Raw genomic sequence first — 18,176 nt, forward strand, 5'->3', positions numbered from 1 at the left:
GACCGGATAAGGTGACAAAGTCACAGGAAGAAGAATACTGACTCGGGAAATGAGGGCGAGGGCTAGGGGTAGTCTATAAGATAGACCACGGGGGAAAAGACATCCTCATTGTCATCCACACCTTTACAAGATCACAGTGTAGAGCGAGAAAAGAGCAGCAGCAGTCAGCAGCGATGGCTTTGGTTCATAGATTTGACCGCGTTTGCCGATTCCAGCGACCAGCAGATGCAGGAGAGCCGGTAAGTACCGCAAAACCTCCTCGTACTTTCACCCATTTCAAGTTTTGTCATTAATGCATGCTAGGTAGCAATAAATGCGCTAGGAATAGGATAGTTAAAAAATGCAAAAATGCGCAACCGCGTCTGTGTCAGTGCCAGGCGCGTCTGTGTCCAACAGGCGCGTCTGTGTCAGTGCCAGGCGCGTCTATGCTTGGGACCGCGTTTATGCTGAATGCGGACGCGTTTGAGAATTGTAGGGGCGTTTATGTCATGTAGGGACGTCTGTGTTCCCTGGCCGCGTTTGCGCATGATATAGGCACGTATGTGTTCAGGAAGCGCGTCTGTGCTGCAGAAGCGCGTTTGTGCAGTCTATAAGCGCGTTTAGGAGTGTAAAGCGCGTTTGTGTGTCAAAATGCATAAGTTGAGTCTTTTTAGGTCAAATCGGCAGTTCTGTGATGAACATACGCTGTCGATTGGATAAGCTGCTGAGAGGATACACTCAACACAGGTCCTCTAGGATGACTAGGATAGATCAAGGCACTTTGTGATAAACAGGGAGCACCAAGATAGGTAGCACTTTGTGATGAACAGGGAGTGCGAATGTGAGTAACACTTTGTGATGAACAGGGAATGTCACACACGTAGTACTTTGTGATGAACAGGGAGTACTACTAGGATAGATAGCAACACTTTGTGATGAACAGTGAGTGTCACTAGGATAGATAACCATATGCATTTAGATAGCAAGTAGCATTTTGTGATAAACAGTGAATGCCACGATAACTGACATGATTGATTTGCTTGACTGCAGGAGTATTTGCCTATGCTGGAGTCACGAGAGAGATTCCCATCGACTCAGAGGTTGCGACCAGAGTTGTCGATTCAGGATATGATTGCGATTGAGGAGATGGGTCTCACACATGTGCTATATGTGCCCGAGTTTCGGGCAAACATGGGTTTGCTGACTGACTGGCGGAGAGATGGCACTCCGAGACTTGCACGTTCCATTTGCCTATGGGGGAGATGACAGTTACGTTGGAGGATGTCTACAGGATTTTGCATATTCCGATCGATGGAGAGTTGATTCCATACGATCGAGACGGAAACAGAGAGGCACTGAGACGGGTATTTCAGGATCCCGGGTTGGAGATGAGAGCAGGTCACGTGGCATGGGATACCATGACCGCGACAGGGCTAGCATTGTCGGCTATTATTGGAGGAGCCATCAGTGGTTTCTTATGTCCAGACAGGGCTACACGGGGATTGGCAGTTGGCTGGGGAGGAGCATTGGAGACACTGATGACAGAGCACACCAGATATGCATGGGGGCCCTGTGTCCTGGCACATTTATACTATGAGCTGCATCAGTTTGTTTACCACGGATCAGTGGGCTTGGGCTGTGGAGTGACTCTCCTGCAGGTGTGGGTATATGAGCACCTTCCTATCACACGACCTATCCACTTCAGAGGCAGAGGGCATGGACGGAGTTTTGTGCATTTATACGATATGATTACATCACAGCCTCGGATTGGTCGATTGGAGCATTGGAGACGCGTCATAGATGACATTGATATGGTTATCTGGAGGTCGTACCTGGGGTGCGAGGAGTGGGATGACGACGCAGTGGAGCTACCCTATGCATTCAGGAGCAGGTATCTTATTGGGCGGACGCCCTATATTCTGGAGAGGCAGCTTGTTGACAGGGTATGCAGATAGTTCGGCCGGATCCAGAGGATGCCGCGAGGCTCGGGCATGTATGCCCGTACAGTCAGAGATTAGGTACAGTTCGGGCCACTTTTATCATATGATCAGGCCGTGACACAGATGGCCGAGATGATGCCATTACCGTGGGACATGTGGCCGGAGGTAGAGGATGCAGGGATGGACGCAGAGTATTTTGCATATTGGGCAGAGCATCCATTTTCGAGGTTGACAGATCCGGGAGAGCTGCTGGAGGGAGAGGTGGGAGGGGATGATGATGATGATGGTGGAGGAGATGGAGGTAGGGGCCGACAGAGGCGGAGGGGAGTAGTGGGGGAGAGGCGGGTGGCACCTCGGAGGGAGGGAGGACAGGAGAGAGCAGCCCAGGTGGTGAGGGGTCGAGGTGGATTGCCCCTACAGGTACCAGCAGCACAGGGTCCTAGAGCACAGGGACCTAGATAGGTGCAGGGACAGGAGCAGGTGCAGAGACAGGTACCTATTCAGGCACCTAGACAGGTACAGGGAGAGGCACAGGTACAGGCACCTGCAGAGGAGGAGCCGCAGGCAGAGGTTGAGGGTGGAGATCCTGAGGAGGATGAGCTGCTAGAGCTGAGAGAGATCTGCCAGGGCCAGGCAGACGAGATTGCAGATTTGGTGCGGGAGAGAGATCGCCTCAGGATTAGGCTCAGGGACACAAAGCGGGAGAGAGACCAGGCCATCCAGCGATATACTGAGGTCGAGACAGCTTTGAGGGCAGGGAGGCGGGCAGCAGAGGATGCAGGGGCAGGCTATGCATATGTGCTGCGAGCCGGAGAGGAGATCGCCTACTGGAGGGATCTGTACTATGGTGTCGTGCCAGCGGATCAGCGGGCGAGGAGCTTCCATAGATCGTCGCGCACAGCGACGGCTACGGGAGGGAGTCGTAGGAGGCAGCATCCAGCGGTGGGGTCATGGGTCCTCCACCACCACCAGATAGGCAGGGGGATCCTGGAGCGGGACCATCTAGAGCTCAGACTCCGTCGAGGCCAGGCGGCTCCGAGGGAGGGAGTTCATCATAGCCATAGAGGGCTCCCCTTTGTATCAGTATATGTACCATTTTTGTATTGTAGACACCTACGGGTGATTTTGTAGCCATATGATTCTTTTGACATCATTGTATCATGACACTTTTGATTATATATGAGAGATGATCCATTTTTGCGGTAGCTATATGCATGTGTACCTTATGTGATGAGATGTTCTTATGTGATGCATGTTTTATGATATGGATGCTTATATGATGTAATGCAATATTTTTGTTCTTTTATGTTTTATATGGGATGCTAATGCAAATGTGAATGTATGTCATGCAGATGAATATGATAATGCAAATGACTATTTACATAATGAAAATGTGAGATGTGCTAACATGTGTTGTATGCAGGATGTGATGCAATTGTGATATCTATATGTATGCATGAAATGCTTATATGTGGTGATGCAGGTGTAACTATATGAAATGCAAATGTTTTTGGTGTGTCATCATACTCAGTCATGTGATAGCGGGCTACGCGGACTCGAGAAGGACGATGGAAGTCAATCAAGAAAGGGGGATGGAAGATAGAAGATATGAACGTGAAAGAGCTTCTTGTGCGTTATCATCATTGAGCTTATTATGGCAAGATAGGTTATGACAATCGAGGCATATGTTCGACCCAGAAAGTCATTGTACCTGTTTGCATGGAGATAAGACAGTCACAAACAAGGAATGCCCCAGTTCATACTAGACTCACAGTGTCCTCATATCCTTGGACAAGTCATAGCATTACTAAAAGACAATCAACAGATAGCAAATGCAAATAGGTGACGATACCCCATCCTCGCCTTTCTAGTCAAAGACATCCTGGAGATAGAATCTCTAGTCAAAGACATCCTGGAAAAGCTAAAAGACATGTCACCAAAAAGATAAAATCAAAAGAAAACCAAGACTCGACACCAACATCCACTGTAGTCCTCAAGTTTAGTGTCTCTTGTCACTTGTTTAAGTCTTATTCGATTGTGGTCACAATGTTCACTTTCACAAAGAGGATAGATAGCACTGAACCATATGTTGTCTAAGTCTGTTGAAAGATTTGATTTTGTTGAAGCCCATTGTTGCTGCTGTGTCTCATTTGAAATTGACTGAATCCATGAAACTGATACTTTATTGTGGAGAAGATGAAACTTTATTGCGGACTTACGATGCAGATGCTGCTTTATTGCGGATTGTGCACGGATAGACTTGAAGGAACCTGGAAGAAACTGTACTCCTCGAAACATGTGATGTTCTCAGTTCCTCACCCATTACTAGACGTAGGATTTGCCTTAGCCAAAGATAGGATCTGATTTATTATGGATGGAAAGGGAGTGAAAAGGGATGGTTATGGATGGCTAACCAATCTTAGGTAGATCAATAACAAGCCATGATGGGAATGGGTAAGTTTATTGTGAACGAATAGGTTGTGAGTGTGTGCAAAGTGAAAGATGAAAGAGAATCCTGAAGGAGAGAGGAGCAAAGTCTCTACGCATGGCGCTGGTGACCCAGTTTTCACCATGGTACTTGCCCAGGGCGCCACCGAAGTGGTTTTCACCGTTGGACGAAATTATTTCTCTTTACTTTTTCGATTTTTCAATTTTTTTTGTTGTCACAAGGCGCCTGTTTGCCAGGTTTTCACCATGTAACGATTTTTTTGTTTTATAATTTTTTTGTATTTTTGAATTTTTTTATTTTTTTTTGTATTTTTGAATTAAGATGTTCCGAAGAGCTTATGTGTAGAAACTGCGAAGGTGCATGCTATTGATAGGATCCTCTAAGGGTTCACCTTCTGTAGTTGAGAGCTGATATGCCCCAGATCCATATACCGCTGTAATGATGTAAGGACCAAGCCAGTTTGGTTCGAACTTGCCCTTCTTATCTCTGTCTTGCTGATTCTTGGGGTTCTCTCTGAGTACTAAGTCACCTACCTCAAATGTGCGAGGCTTAACTTTGTGATTGTAACTGCGACTCATTCATTGTTGGTAAGCCTTGAGATGATTAAAAGCAGTGTGCCTTCGTTCCTCCAGCAGTTTTAGTTCTTGTAAGCGAGAGACCCTGTAGTCTTCATCGTTGATTATGTTTCTCAAGGAGACCCGTAGAGAAGGTAACTCGACCTCAATAGGCAAGATGGCTTCAGAGCCGTAGACAAGTGAGTAGGGTGTAGCTCCTGTAGGTGTGCGGACACTTGTGCGATAGGCCCAGAGTGCAGGATTGAGTTGGATATGCCAATTACGGCCAGCGTCGTCGACTGTCTTTTTAAGGATTTTGAGAATTGTTTTATTAGACGCCTCAGCTTGGCCATTACCTTGGGGGTAATATGGTGTGGAGAAACGATGGGAGATATGGAAGCGCTCACAGAGTTCACGAACATCCTGATTTTTGAAGGGACGCTCGTTATCAGTAATAATGGAAGTAGGAATCCCGTATCGGCAAATGATGTAGTTCAGGATGAAGGTAGCGATTTGTTTCCCAGTAACTTGTGTGAGAGGCATAGCTTCAATCCACTTTGTAAAATACTTTGTGGCTGTGATAATGAATTTATGTCCATTGGAAGAAGGAGGGTGAATCTTGCCTATGAGATCAAGTCCCCACTGACAAAAGGGCCAAGGAGATGCAAGTGGTTGTAGTTCCTGTGCTAGTGCATGTATGAGGTCTCCATGAATTTGACACTGCTTACACTTCTTGACCAACTGATATGCATCTTTTTCCATAGTAGGCCAGTAGTATCCACTCCTGATGAGTTTCTTGGCCAAGGTAGGACCACTAGTATGCGGACCACATATCCCTTCATGCACTTCTCGTAACGCAATCTGAGCTTCGTCACTCTCTAAACATCTAAGAAGGGTGCCATCTAGACCTCGTCGGTATAGGATATATGCTAAAATGACGTATCGAGAGGATTGGCGAATGAAAGTGCGGCGTTGATTGCTCGATAGATCGGGAGGTAAGATATTGTCGCGAAGGTATGTGAATATGGGACCATATAACTGGGATTCAGGACCAACAACACATATCATTTCCGTAGGAGTGATCTCATATGACGGAATCAGCAGGTTGTCTACCAGGAATTCATAGCAGGTCTCATTTTGCGGTAGATCAATGAGTGAAGCAATTGTAGCCATGGCATCAGCAGCGCGATTCTGTTCTCTTGGTATCTACTCAAAATCTATCTTTGCAAAGTGCTGTTTCAGATCATCTACCAGTTGTTTGTAAGGCATTAGTTTTTCATCTTTTGTTTGGTAATCATCAGTTGCTTGACGGATGACAAGTTGAGAATCCCCAAAAACATGAAGTTCTTGGATCTTCCATTGAACTGCAATTCTTAACCCAGTTGTTAATGCCTTGTATTCTGCTATATTGTTAGTGCACGGAAATGATAAGCGGTATGACTTTGGTATAGAATCGCCTTGGGGAGTTATAAAGAGTATACCCGCTCCTGCCCCGTGCTGTGTGTATGAGCCGTCAAAATATAATTGCCATGGCTTTGCAGGTGATATTGTTAGAATGGACTCATCTGGAAATTCTGACTGTAGAGGAGCATCATCTATCATGGGAGCATCTGCCAATTGGTCTGCAATGGCTTGTCCTTTTATAGCTTTTCTGTCCACGTATTCAATGTCGAATTCACTCAAAATCATTACCCACTTGGCCAGCCGCCCAGTAAGTGTAGCTTTGTTGAGAAGATATTTTAGTGGATCAATTCTGGCAATCAACTTAGTCTTGTGAGTGAGCATATAATGTCGTAATTTTTGTGAAGCAAAGACCACAGCGAGACATGCACGTTCGATTGGTGTGTAGTTTAGCTCATATCCCACCAATGTGCGACTGATATAGTAGACTGCTTTTTCCTTGCCGTTAGGTATTTGCTGTGCTAGGAGTGCCCCCAGTGCTGTCGGAGTAGCTGATATGTAAAGTAGCAATGGTTGATTTGGAATTGGTGGCATCAAAACTGGCGGGTTCAAAAGATAGTCTTTGAGCGCCTGAAAAGCCTGTTGACAGTTCTCATCCCATTTGAACTTGATGTTTTTGTGTAGCAGGTGCTGGAAAGGGTTACACTTATCTGCAAGTTGTGCTATGAATCTTCGTATGGATTGGAGTCTCCCTTGTAAAGATCGAAGTTGACTGATATTCTTGGGTGGCAGCATGTCCAAGATAGCCTTGACTTTTGCTGGATCAGCTTCTATTCCTCTTTTAGACACAATGAATCCTAGGAGCTTCCCGGAGGTTACTCCAAAGACACATTTCTTAGGATTTAATCTTACCTTGTATTTTTCTAGCCGATCAAAGACAACTGAAAGGATGTCCAAGTGTGTGTCTTTGTCTATTGATTTTCCCAAAAGATCGTCAACATAATCTTCCACGGTTATGTGCATGAGATCATGAAAAATAGTGGTCATCGCTCTTTGATAAGTGGCGCCTGCATTTTTCAGCCCAAAGGGCATGACATTCCAACAGAAGGTTCCCCATGGACAAGTGAATGATGTTTTATGTTGATCTTCAGGTGCAATCCTGATCTAATTATATCCAGAAAATCCGTCCATTAAAGATAACATTTCATGGCCTGCTGTGAGATCAACGATCAAGTCAATGTTTGGTAATGGGAAATCGTCCTTTGGACAAGCCTTGTTGATATCTCTGAAGTCTGTACATATTCGGATGCTGCGATCCGGTTTGCTGACAGGTACTAAATTGGAAATCCATTCAGGATAATCAATTGGGCATATGAATCCGACATCCAATAATTTCTCTAGCTCTGCCTTGACTAGCAATGCCACTTGTGGATGCATTTTCCTTAATTTTTGCTTTACTGGTTTTGCCCCCGGTTTGACTGTCAAATGATGCATTACCAAATCCGGGTCTAGCCCAGGCATATCCGCGTAAGACCATGCGAAGTTGATTTGTCATCCCTTAAAGAAGCGTATGAATTTTGCTCTCTCGGCCTCTGTCAATGATTGAGCCAAAAATATGTTGTGTGGAACCTCTGCTGTACCAATGTTTGTCTTTATAGTCTCCTCTACCAACATGGATGATTTTTCCTCATATGATGCTGGGAGAATGTCGAGCCTTCCATTTTCGGGCGCCTCAGAGAGGTTTTCACCCTCAGATACGTCCTTTCTTTTTACTTTTTTGGAGTCAGATAGCGCCACAGTGTGGTTTTCGCCATAAGACCCTTGTTTTGTTTTTATTTTCACATTTTTGCGACTAGAAGGCCCAACACCCTCACCAAAGTATGCTATGTTGTTGAGCTCTATGGCGTATCCTGCTTTGTGGTCTCCAGGGGGAAGATCATCTCGAATGCCAAGGTAGTCGATAATAGCTTCGTCATTTTGAAATGTATCAAATTGTGCTGGTCCTTCATGATCCCAGTCAATGAGTTGAGGATGAACAAGGGGAAGGTCTTTAGTGCTTTCAGGGTTTGCAGGACTAATAGTGAAGATGTGGTTATATTCAGGTATGTCAAGGTAATCTTCGAGGTCATCGATGGCACTCTCCTCATCAGTTTCGATCGTGAGCGAATCCAAATTGTCATCACTAGTAGAGCCTTCTGGGACAGGTGTCCTCATCCTATGTGATTTTGACCTAGGACCTTGAAACGAAGCTTGTGCAGGATCCTTATGGGTTGGTTCTTGACCAACTCTGAACTTTTTGTAAAATTCCTCCTCCTCTGTGGGTTCATCTGGCTCTCTGAATGTTTCAGTGAGCTCATAGTCACTGGAGGATTTGTCTGAACCCCATTCCCACTCATTGGAGTTTGTGGAATAATAATCCTCTTGTTGAACTTCGGCAACTTTAATTCGCCATACCTCTTTTGTTCTTTTATTATGTAGTCTGGGATTCAGAAAACCAAGCCCCTTGGAGCGTTCCCTTATTGTAGTTAGCTCAGGTTGTAAGGGCTCCATGACACCTTCCTTACGTAGTCCGAGAGGGCTTTTTCCATCATACCCGAATCTTTGCAGAATTTTGAAGCCTTTGCCATAGTTCTCACAGGGTATAATAATCTGATCATGTGTGTCCTCTTCAACGTCCTTATAGAGCATTTTATATAAATTTTCTTCTTCTAGTTCACCCCATTTTTGAAAGATGGTAGGATCCCATTTGAGCATCATGATGGAGATTTGCTTGTTAGGATGTGGCCTCCCATATTCCTTGGGAGAGCTCATGACTTGTCGTAAAAACATTATCTGATTCAGAGTGTATTCTCCCATGCCTTTGTCTTGAAACTTGGCTCTAAGTTCACCTTGTTTGGATGTCGAGGGCTTTAATGACTCAGGATCAATATATGCTGAAGAAGGAGTAGCCTCACGATTGCTGGGGATGATAGTCTCAGTATGTGATCTCAAGTTATTACAATATATGAATGGATTTGGATCACCATTGACCGTTACCTCGATTCCATTGTGAGGAAACTTAATGCACTGATGGTATGTTGATGGGACTGCCCTCATTTCATGAATCCACGGACGTCCTAGCAATATGTTATACGTGAGATCTAGATCTAGGACTTGACAAACCACATCCTTTGTGACTGGCCCTATTCTTAGTGGTAAGGTGACCGTGCCCTTGGACGAGCGCTCTTCATCATCATAAGCCTTAATGGTGATTTGGTTTGTAGAATTCACAGCTTTGTCAGAATATCCCAATTGTCTGATGGTGCTCAATGTACAAATATTAAGACCTGCTCCTCCATCTATCAGGACTCGCTTTATTCGATGTTTATGTATGATGGCTTCAACATGTAGAGGTGCATTATGTGGCTGACTTATGGAGGCGTCATCAGCTTCTGTGAATGTGAGGGAGTGTGGAATGGATAGATATCCCACCATGGCTTGAAACTGGTCCACGTTCAGATCAGTAGGGACGACAGTATCTCTCAAGATTTTGTCAAGGATAACTTTATGTGCAGGAGATATACGTAAGAGCTCAAGAATAGAGATGAGTGTAGGTGTCTTCCCTAGTTGTTCTACAAGGTCGTACTCAGGCTTGGTTGATGAAAGATTGGTATTCTTAGTGGAGGCACTTGGCAATGTAATCTTACCTCGACAGGTTGTAACATGACATTCAGAGGTAGATTCGGACGAAGATCCCACACCTTTTAGGACAATCTTGGGTCTCTAAGAAGGATTCTCAGGATTTTTGTTCTTGATAGTAATAGTAGAGATATGACTGTTCATTGAGATGTGATTGATAGTAGAATCATAATTGTAAGGTGCTCTAGTGTAATTGGCTTGATCATCTGTGACTTTGCCTTTTCCTTTGTCATGTTTTGGGAATGGTTCCTTAAACACCTCATGTTCTTGATTAGATGAATGTCCCTCAATCTCTATATCTCCTCTGTCAATGAGATCTTGCACAATGTTTTTCAATCGATGGCAATTACCTGTCTTGTGACCCTTGCTCTTATGAAACTCACAATAATCATCATCATTCCACCAATTTGGTTTTACCTTTGGTTCATAAGGAGGAAAATCTGGAACTGTAATTACTTTGTTTGCTACAAGCTTTTTGAATACTGATTCAAGTGGTTCCCCCAATGGAGTGTACTTCCTTCGTGGTCTAGAAGTTGTTTGAGTGTTCACCTGATTGTTGGTAGAACTTGATCCAGAAAAGACGAACTTTGGTCTCACTGTATTAGCATCAACAACACCATCATTAACTGTGTTCTTGTTCTTGTTCCAAAATTTTGGTTTGTCCTTTCCTTTAAAGTCCTCTTTGTTTTCTTTGAATATCTTAATGACTCCTTGTTCAATTAAGACCTTTTCTGTTGCTAGGCCCTTTTCAATAACATCCTTGAATGTAGACAAACAAGCTTTTCTGAGATCATAGCCAATAGCCTTATTAACGTTTTGTGTGAACATCTCCACCATTTGTTTCTGCGGGATTTCACAAGAGCATCTGCTAGCTAAGTTTCTCCATCTTTGTAAAAATGTTGTGAAAGATTCTCCTTCCTTTTGTTTAGTATTGCACAAGGTAGTAACTGAGACATCTGTTTCAATGTTGTAAGAGAAATGCTGAATGAATGCCTCCGCTAAGTCACCCCATGACTTAATACCAGGAGGTAATTGAGAAAACCATTCCATAGCTTGATCTCCTAAGCTCTGTGGGAACAACCTCATCAAGTATGTTTCTTCTGCCGCTACCTCAATGCAAGCTGTGAAGAATTGTCTTATATGTGCCTTGGGGTCTCCTCTCCCTCTATATTTGTCGAATTTTGGTGTCACAAAGTGTGGAGGAAATGGAGGCATTGGAATGCTCTTCTCGAAGGGATAAGGACATATATCTCTCATAGTGTATGTAGGTTTTGATGTACTCATGTCCTCCACTTTCTTTTGTAGATCTCTAATTTGTTGCTCCAAATTATTCTTGGGAGGAGATTGATTTCTTGTAGCATACCCCATGTTTGAAACACCCATTTGAGGAGGAACTTGTTGCATGTATGGATGATACTGATCGTAGACATGTCCATATGGAGGTCTATATTGTTGCGACATATAAGGAGCACTTGGCATAACTTCTTGTTGAGGGACCCCATATCTATTTTGTGCATATATACCATATTCAATAGGCCTTTCATTTTCCATTGTGTTGCCCCCAATTTTGACATGAGGTCTCCTTGTGTCGAAATTTTGAGGATGTCCTTGAGTATCCACTTGTTTTGATTGATTCATACCTTGAGCATGTGATTGAGCATAAGGCCTCCATGATGGTCCTTGAGTGTAAGTATCATATGTTTGAGCTTGTGTATGTGGGATTGCTGGCTTTTGAAGCAAAGCTGATGGTGACTCCGACATCATATTATTCGGTCCTCTATTTCCTCCACTATTTGGTCTCCTTTGATCCATGTTGGGTTGAGTTTGTTGTGAGGGTCGACTTTCCATAAGTTGAGATAAGTCAAAATCATGTGGTATTTTAGCTCCACTACGTGCCATCATGTTTAGAAAGTATTGTCGATCTCTCCTCATTATCTCTTCAACCAATCTATTGAATTGAGGATTCATTATGGATTCTTCTATGTCTGCTGATAATATTGAAGAGTTGTCCACTGTGTCATTGTGTGTAGCATTGTTGTTTATAGTGTTTGTGTTTTCCACATTTGGATTGTGTCTATAAAAATTCATGTCTGGTAATGTAGTGTGCTCAGGATTGTAGAATAGATCATTGTCATACTCATAAGAACTCATGTTTACGGATTCTTGAGCTTCTTTAGCTATTCTCCTAGATTTTTGAAGGCGGGTTTCAACCATGAACTAGGTGTTAGACCAAGATGTGAGAGACTAGATGAAAAATGAAAGGAGTATGGAAGACCAAGAGTTGTATGGAGTGTAAGTGAATCTTGAGGTGTACTTGCAATGTCCAAAGTGTAAGACCAAGTATGTAAGTAGTAGAGTAGGTGTGACTTCCAAAGAGAGGATAGTTTCTCTTGATGAGGTAAGCTGACCTTGACTCTAAGTAAGACCAAATGAGACCCAAAGGTAAGAAACCTTGATGAGGGACCACTTAGCAAAGTGTAGTAGTATGTAGTGTGTTGAAAGAGTATAGTGAGGACAAGCAAGTGACCTTTTTGACTCAAGTTTAGACAAGTATGAATGTAAAATGAGGTATGAAGCAATGATGGACTGTGTGAAACCTTAGAACAGGCTGAATGCTAGATGAAACCTGAAGAGACAACCTAAGAAGCTCAAGTATGCCGAAACTGATTTTCTTTGTTTGCTTGACTGTTAAAGTTTTCAAATCCTGACACAGACGCCTCTGTATACTTCACAGACGTGATTCCCAGACACAGACGCCTCTCTGTTTGACACAGACGCTGATAAAAACACAGACGCTATTCTGTACTTCACAGACGCGCTTATCTGACACAGACGCGGTTTGAACAGACACAGACGCATTTCTGTAACCTTAGTGCAATTTTTCCTATCTGTGAAGTTGTTTTGTTGTGACCAAATCTGATTTTTCGACTGTTTTTTCGTGACAAGAGGACACAATGTTGATGACTCAATGTTTGCAAACTGTTTAGACTCCAAAAGTGTGTTGTTTGATGTAAAAAGTTTTTGCATACACTTGAAGACACAAAAGACACAATGTTTTGCTGTTTTGTCTTGAATGTTTGAGTGTTTAGCATAAGACAAGCACAAATCTTAGGGCTGGCCAAGACAATAGTTGTTGATCCCACATAGGGTTTTACCCCCGAGGCTACGCTATTCAGAGCGGATACTTAGATGCTTGACCTCACTGGCTCCACCCTCGGCACTCACTTCTCGGGTCAGCCAAGCATCAGTCCCCATGAAAACTCCCCATGGCGAACTTTGTATCTCTACTAAGAACCGTATGTGTGTGGGCCGCTACCAGAGGTCCGACCTCCTGCCTCAACAACTAGAAGGATTTGGGCTTCTAAAACAAAAAGGTGCTAGTAAGGGCATCCGCTCGTGTGGCCATACATGCGGCACTTTCAGCTCTGTAAATACAGAAGGCTCCCAGCCGGTAGGGGTTACGCAATACAAATGATCAAATAAATTGTGGTTGTAAGTGGAATTGTAGTGTAGCCAAGTACTCCAAAATCAGTCATTAGTCATTAGGGTTTGACAATGAAGAAAGCATCTCCTTAAATAGAAGACACAATATGAAATGGAGGGATAAGATTGAGAGGTGTAAAAAGAGAGGTCGGCTAGGATTAGAGGGTAGGTAAAAGAAATAGTAAAATAATGAAAGAGGTAGGTAGTGTATGAATTAAGAGATGAATGACATGTGTCATGTGTAGAAAAAGATAATGAATTAATTAAATAAATAAAGATTTATTTAATTAATAGAAGAAATAGGACAATTAAATAAATAAAATATTTATTTAATTTAGGAAAGGGATAATTTAAATAAATAAATGTATTTATTTAAATGAGAAATAAGGCTAGAAGAGGATAAATGAATTAATTAAATAAATAAAAATTTATTTAATTAATAGAAGAATTAGGCTTAGATAATTAAATAAATAAAATATTTATTTAATTAGACATAACAATTTTGAGTGTCTACAATATGTTCCAACTCTAAAATTAGATAACTATAGAATACATTAATCTCTATAAATTTAATTCTAAATTTACCAGTAACCATCAGTTTAATCTTAACTCTTGATCTAATTTTTATCCTTACCCTAATCTGAACCCTTGATTTATGTTTAACCCTAACATTAATTTTAATCTTATGTCTAGCCTACTTCAAATTCTAGTTGTAACCACAACCCTAATTCTAACATTAACATTAATTTTCACTATAGCCCTAATTCTTAACCTAATTCTAACATTGAATACAACCCCTAATTTTAACATTTGATAAAACCCTAATTCTAATTTTTCCTTAACTTCTATCAGTAGTCCTTAATATAAGTTTAAGCCTAACTCTAACCTTAACTATATTGATTTTAGAATTATAATAATTAAGATTAGAGCTATAATATAATTAATAATTATAACTTAAGTTATAATCATTTATTTTAATTATAATCTTAAAATTACCAATTATAATCTTAATCTTAATTAATAATGATTTAACAAAAAACAATTCAACATCGATTGCAATAATACTTACATCAAATAGTAATAATTTAATAATTTGAAATCATATTAAAATGTTTTATCAATCTTTTATATATAGATTGTACTAGTTTCCTCTAAAACAAGTATATGAAGTGTTCATGAAATGTTTGAATGTCAAGAACCAGCCATCCCACGCAATCTTGAGAAGAATCCATGAAATGGACGGTTGGAGAAGATTGTTTAATGAGTTGGGCACGTGCAGAGGGCCTACATTCTCATCATTCTTCAGATTTTCCATGCTGGATGGTCCTCTCCAGCTTGGAAAAATGACATCCTGACCTCCACAATGACCACATCTTTCATCACGCTTCCTTTTTCCTACAAAAAGGGAGATGACAGATCAATTTAGAAAACTCCACCTGTTTGGATTCAAATTAAAATCTTTGCTAATATTGACTAAACCCCACCTGCAGCTGCCAGCGCAGAGTTTTTATCTGTTGTCTAACGGTCAATACCCCAATAACGTTGCCCACGCAGAGAAAACCGTGTGCTGATTTCAATTCTTGATAAATACCCACTTCTGAACCAATCTCTGCACCATGCAAGCTCTCAGGAGAACGGGTTTGAAAAGAAGTATTTTTGTGAAGGATTGGAATTTGTAAGTTTTAGCTTTGGCAACATGTCAAACATGGTTTTTATCAGCTCAATCATGGTGATGGTGTTGAGCATGATTGGTGTCATGGGAGTGAGTGCTCAACATGTTCCATCCCCTGCGCCTGCCCCTACCAGCGATGGTAATTTTAATCTCCTATGCTGTTGCTCTGTTTTCTGATTTTTTCATGGAGGATGAATATCTTAACAGCACTAGATTAGTAATCTGTTAGATAAGTTTTCTGTGGATCTTCCTGTGGACCTTTTGGCTAAGAGCCAATTTCGACCTTATGGTTTTAGCTGTATTAGTGTAGTATTAGATTAGTCCACTGTAGATTTTGCTGTGATTTTAGAGAGTTGGGTGTACAGTTTTAGAAATGGTCTTTGCATTCAACAAATACCCATCTAGATTTTAATGAATTGAAGAGTTGGTGAGAGCAGATTGTTTCTGAAATTAATTGTATATGTTGAGTGAATGATTACATGCATTGATAAATTAAGAGTTATTAAAATGATTGTTTGTAAAATCAACTGTATATGTTTTTTAATCCACGTTTTCTATCACAAATAAATACATAGGGGAAAGGACCCAGTAGTTGAGCATGTTCCAATTGTTGTGAGGGTTGTTGATACCTTTTGTTCCAAAAATTGAACAAATAAAACCTATTATTTGAAACAAAAAATATCAATTTTTGTTAGGAAATATACCAACAGTTGTTAGGAAATGTACCAATAGTTGTTAAGAAATGTACTAATATTGTAAAAAGTAACCAATCAAGTGATGCCACATCGGCTGCACAACTATTGGGGTCTCTAATGCACGCCTATTGGTCTCACTTTTTTTTTTGGGGCTGTTTTGGACACCTTGGCAAAAAGCATGCTGATGTGGCATCATATTTGATGATGTGGCCCTGAAACCTTAGTTATAAGCAGGGGACTTGCCAAGTAAGCTGCTGTAAAAAAATCGGAGTGATTCGAAATTTCCAAGTAGGATTTTGAGAAGCGTGAAGTTAGGGTGCACGACTACTGGGTCCTTTCCCCTATACAGTGATTCCCCAAACAATCATTTCAATACTGTGAAAAACTAATGCCAACTGAGAACCACTGAACAATACTTCATTTCAGTACTTGATTTGTGCTGTTTTTTAATGCTGTGATTGAACGAGTGAATGCAGGGAGCACCATAGATCAAGGAATTGCCTACATTCTCATGCTGGTGGCCCTGCTTCTCACCTATTTCCTGCACTGATTGATGCCACACAAGACAGAATATGCTTTTCCACTTTTTTCGGATCACAGAGATTGTTTTGCTGATGTAAATTTGTAAGTTTGATGTAAGGGCTACTGGATCACCCCTGCTGTAAATCAAGTTTCAGAAAGATTGATATCCAATTCTTTATTCATTATCCATGCCTTTGCTCTGCTGGGCATAATTTTTCAACATGTCTCATCAAGACAATTTTTCAGTAGCTGTTTGTGGCATGATACTATGTCATTCCAGTTTGCTTAAGAGGTAGATTAATGTGTGTACCTGCCAATAAAACAAATATTTATATTTCCCAAGGTCAAGATGAAAAATTTTGAGTTAAATTTTTTTTTTTTTAAAATTTATAATATCATTGGCTGAGTTTTGGGGGTCTTCAAGTTGTTTAAGAAATGGGATACTCTGGTGAATTGGTTTCCCTGTCTTCAAGTTGTTTAAGAAATGGGATACTCTGGTGAATTGGTTTCCCTGTCCTAAGTTTGATGGGACTGTACATTCACATTAATTGATACTTGTTGCTCTTTTCGCACCACCATTTTAAGACTCTACAGAAGTTCCCAAATGTAAAATAGAGTTTTTTCTAATTAAAAGAACACAAATCCAAATACAGATGATGGAGTGATTATAAAACCCTTATAGAGTTATCAGGCACATGCAATTGTCAGGTATGAAGCCAAATTCTACAATTTTTACAGCATCCGCTGTGCTGCTGCCCAAATGGGATCTTTAGAACGGGTATGGGCATCCATCAAAACATAAAGGATAGAGAAATTTTGTCAGGTGTTTGTAGTTTCAACTGCCCTGATACACGTGCATCCAAAATGTGGAATCATAGACAAGGCATTATTCAAAGTGTTTGAAAAAATGACTGTCAGAAGTGCAGTCTCATGAACTGAAATCATTGGAGAATATACGCAATATGGATTTGTCAAAAAAGTATTTAGAAACTTTCAAACAAATGCAACTGGCGGGTGTAAAGCCAGACTCAACAACCTTAGCCAAAATTCTGCCCACTTGGCCCAAAATAGGGGCTTCGGAACAGAGTATGGAAATCCATGAAAGCACAATGAATACTTTCTCAAATTTACGTATTTTATTGTCATCCTTCCTTAATCCCACATAATAATTGGCAATATGCTGCATTGATCAGCCACAGAAGAATGATTTTGGTTTCTGTCTTGTGACTTGTATAATCTTTAGCTCATAGATAGAATAATCTAACTCACTCCATTTGAATTCGAGTTCAACAATTAAATTTCAGATGAAATTCAGCAAGGGTAAAAAATTCCAAAAAAAAATCAGCATTAAATTTGTCTGTATAAATTTAATTTTTTAAAAAAATATAAGTAATATAATTATATATCCACAAATTTACATTGCTAAATAAAAAATACTAAATTTAATTTAAAAATAAATATTATTTAAATAATAAATTTTTATTGTTACAATTAAAAAATTTATTACCAAAAAATTTAAAATAGAACATACTCTATAAAACAAAATAAAAATACTAAATTTTGTTTTAAAAATCACAAAAATAGAACACTTTATTTTTAAAAGCAAATAAAAATATAGTATTTTTTATTAAAACAAAATAAAAAATATTACATTTTATTCTATTTAAAAAAATAATAGTTTGTATTAAAACAAAATAAAAAATATTACATTTTATTCTATTTAAAAAAATAATAGTTTTTATTAAAACAAAATAAAAAATATTACATTTTATTCTATTTAAAAACAAATAATTATACAAATTA

General features: G+C 40.5%; 1 long non-coding RNA gene across 1 annotated transcript; it reads left to right on the forward strand.

Moving 5' to 3' along the window:
• The first annotated feature begins 14,831 nt into the window (after positions 1–14,831).
• Positions 14,832–16,558, forward strand: LOC131044802 (uncharacterized). The gene is made up of 2 exons (XR_009105704.2): positions 14,832–15,295; positions 16,328–16,558. It is a non-coding gene; the product is annotated as an uncharacterized LOC131044802 (long non-coding RNA).
• Positions 16,559–18,176: the final 1,618 nt, after the last annotated feature.

Source organism: Cryptomeria japonica, chromosome 8, assembly GCF_030272615.1.
Source record: "Cryptomeria japonica chromosome 8, Sugi_1.0, whole genome shotgun sequence".
Lineage (NCBI taxonomy): Eukaryota > Viridiplantae > Streptophyta > Pinopsida > Cupressales > Cupressaceae > Cryptomeria > Cryptomeria japonica.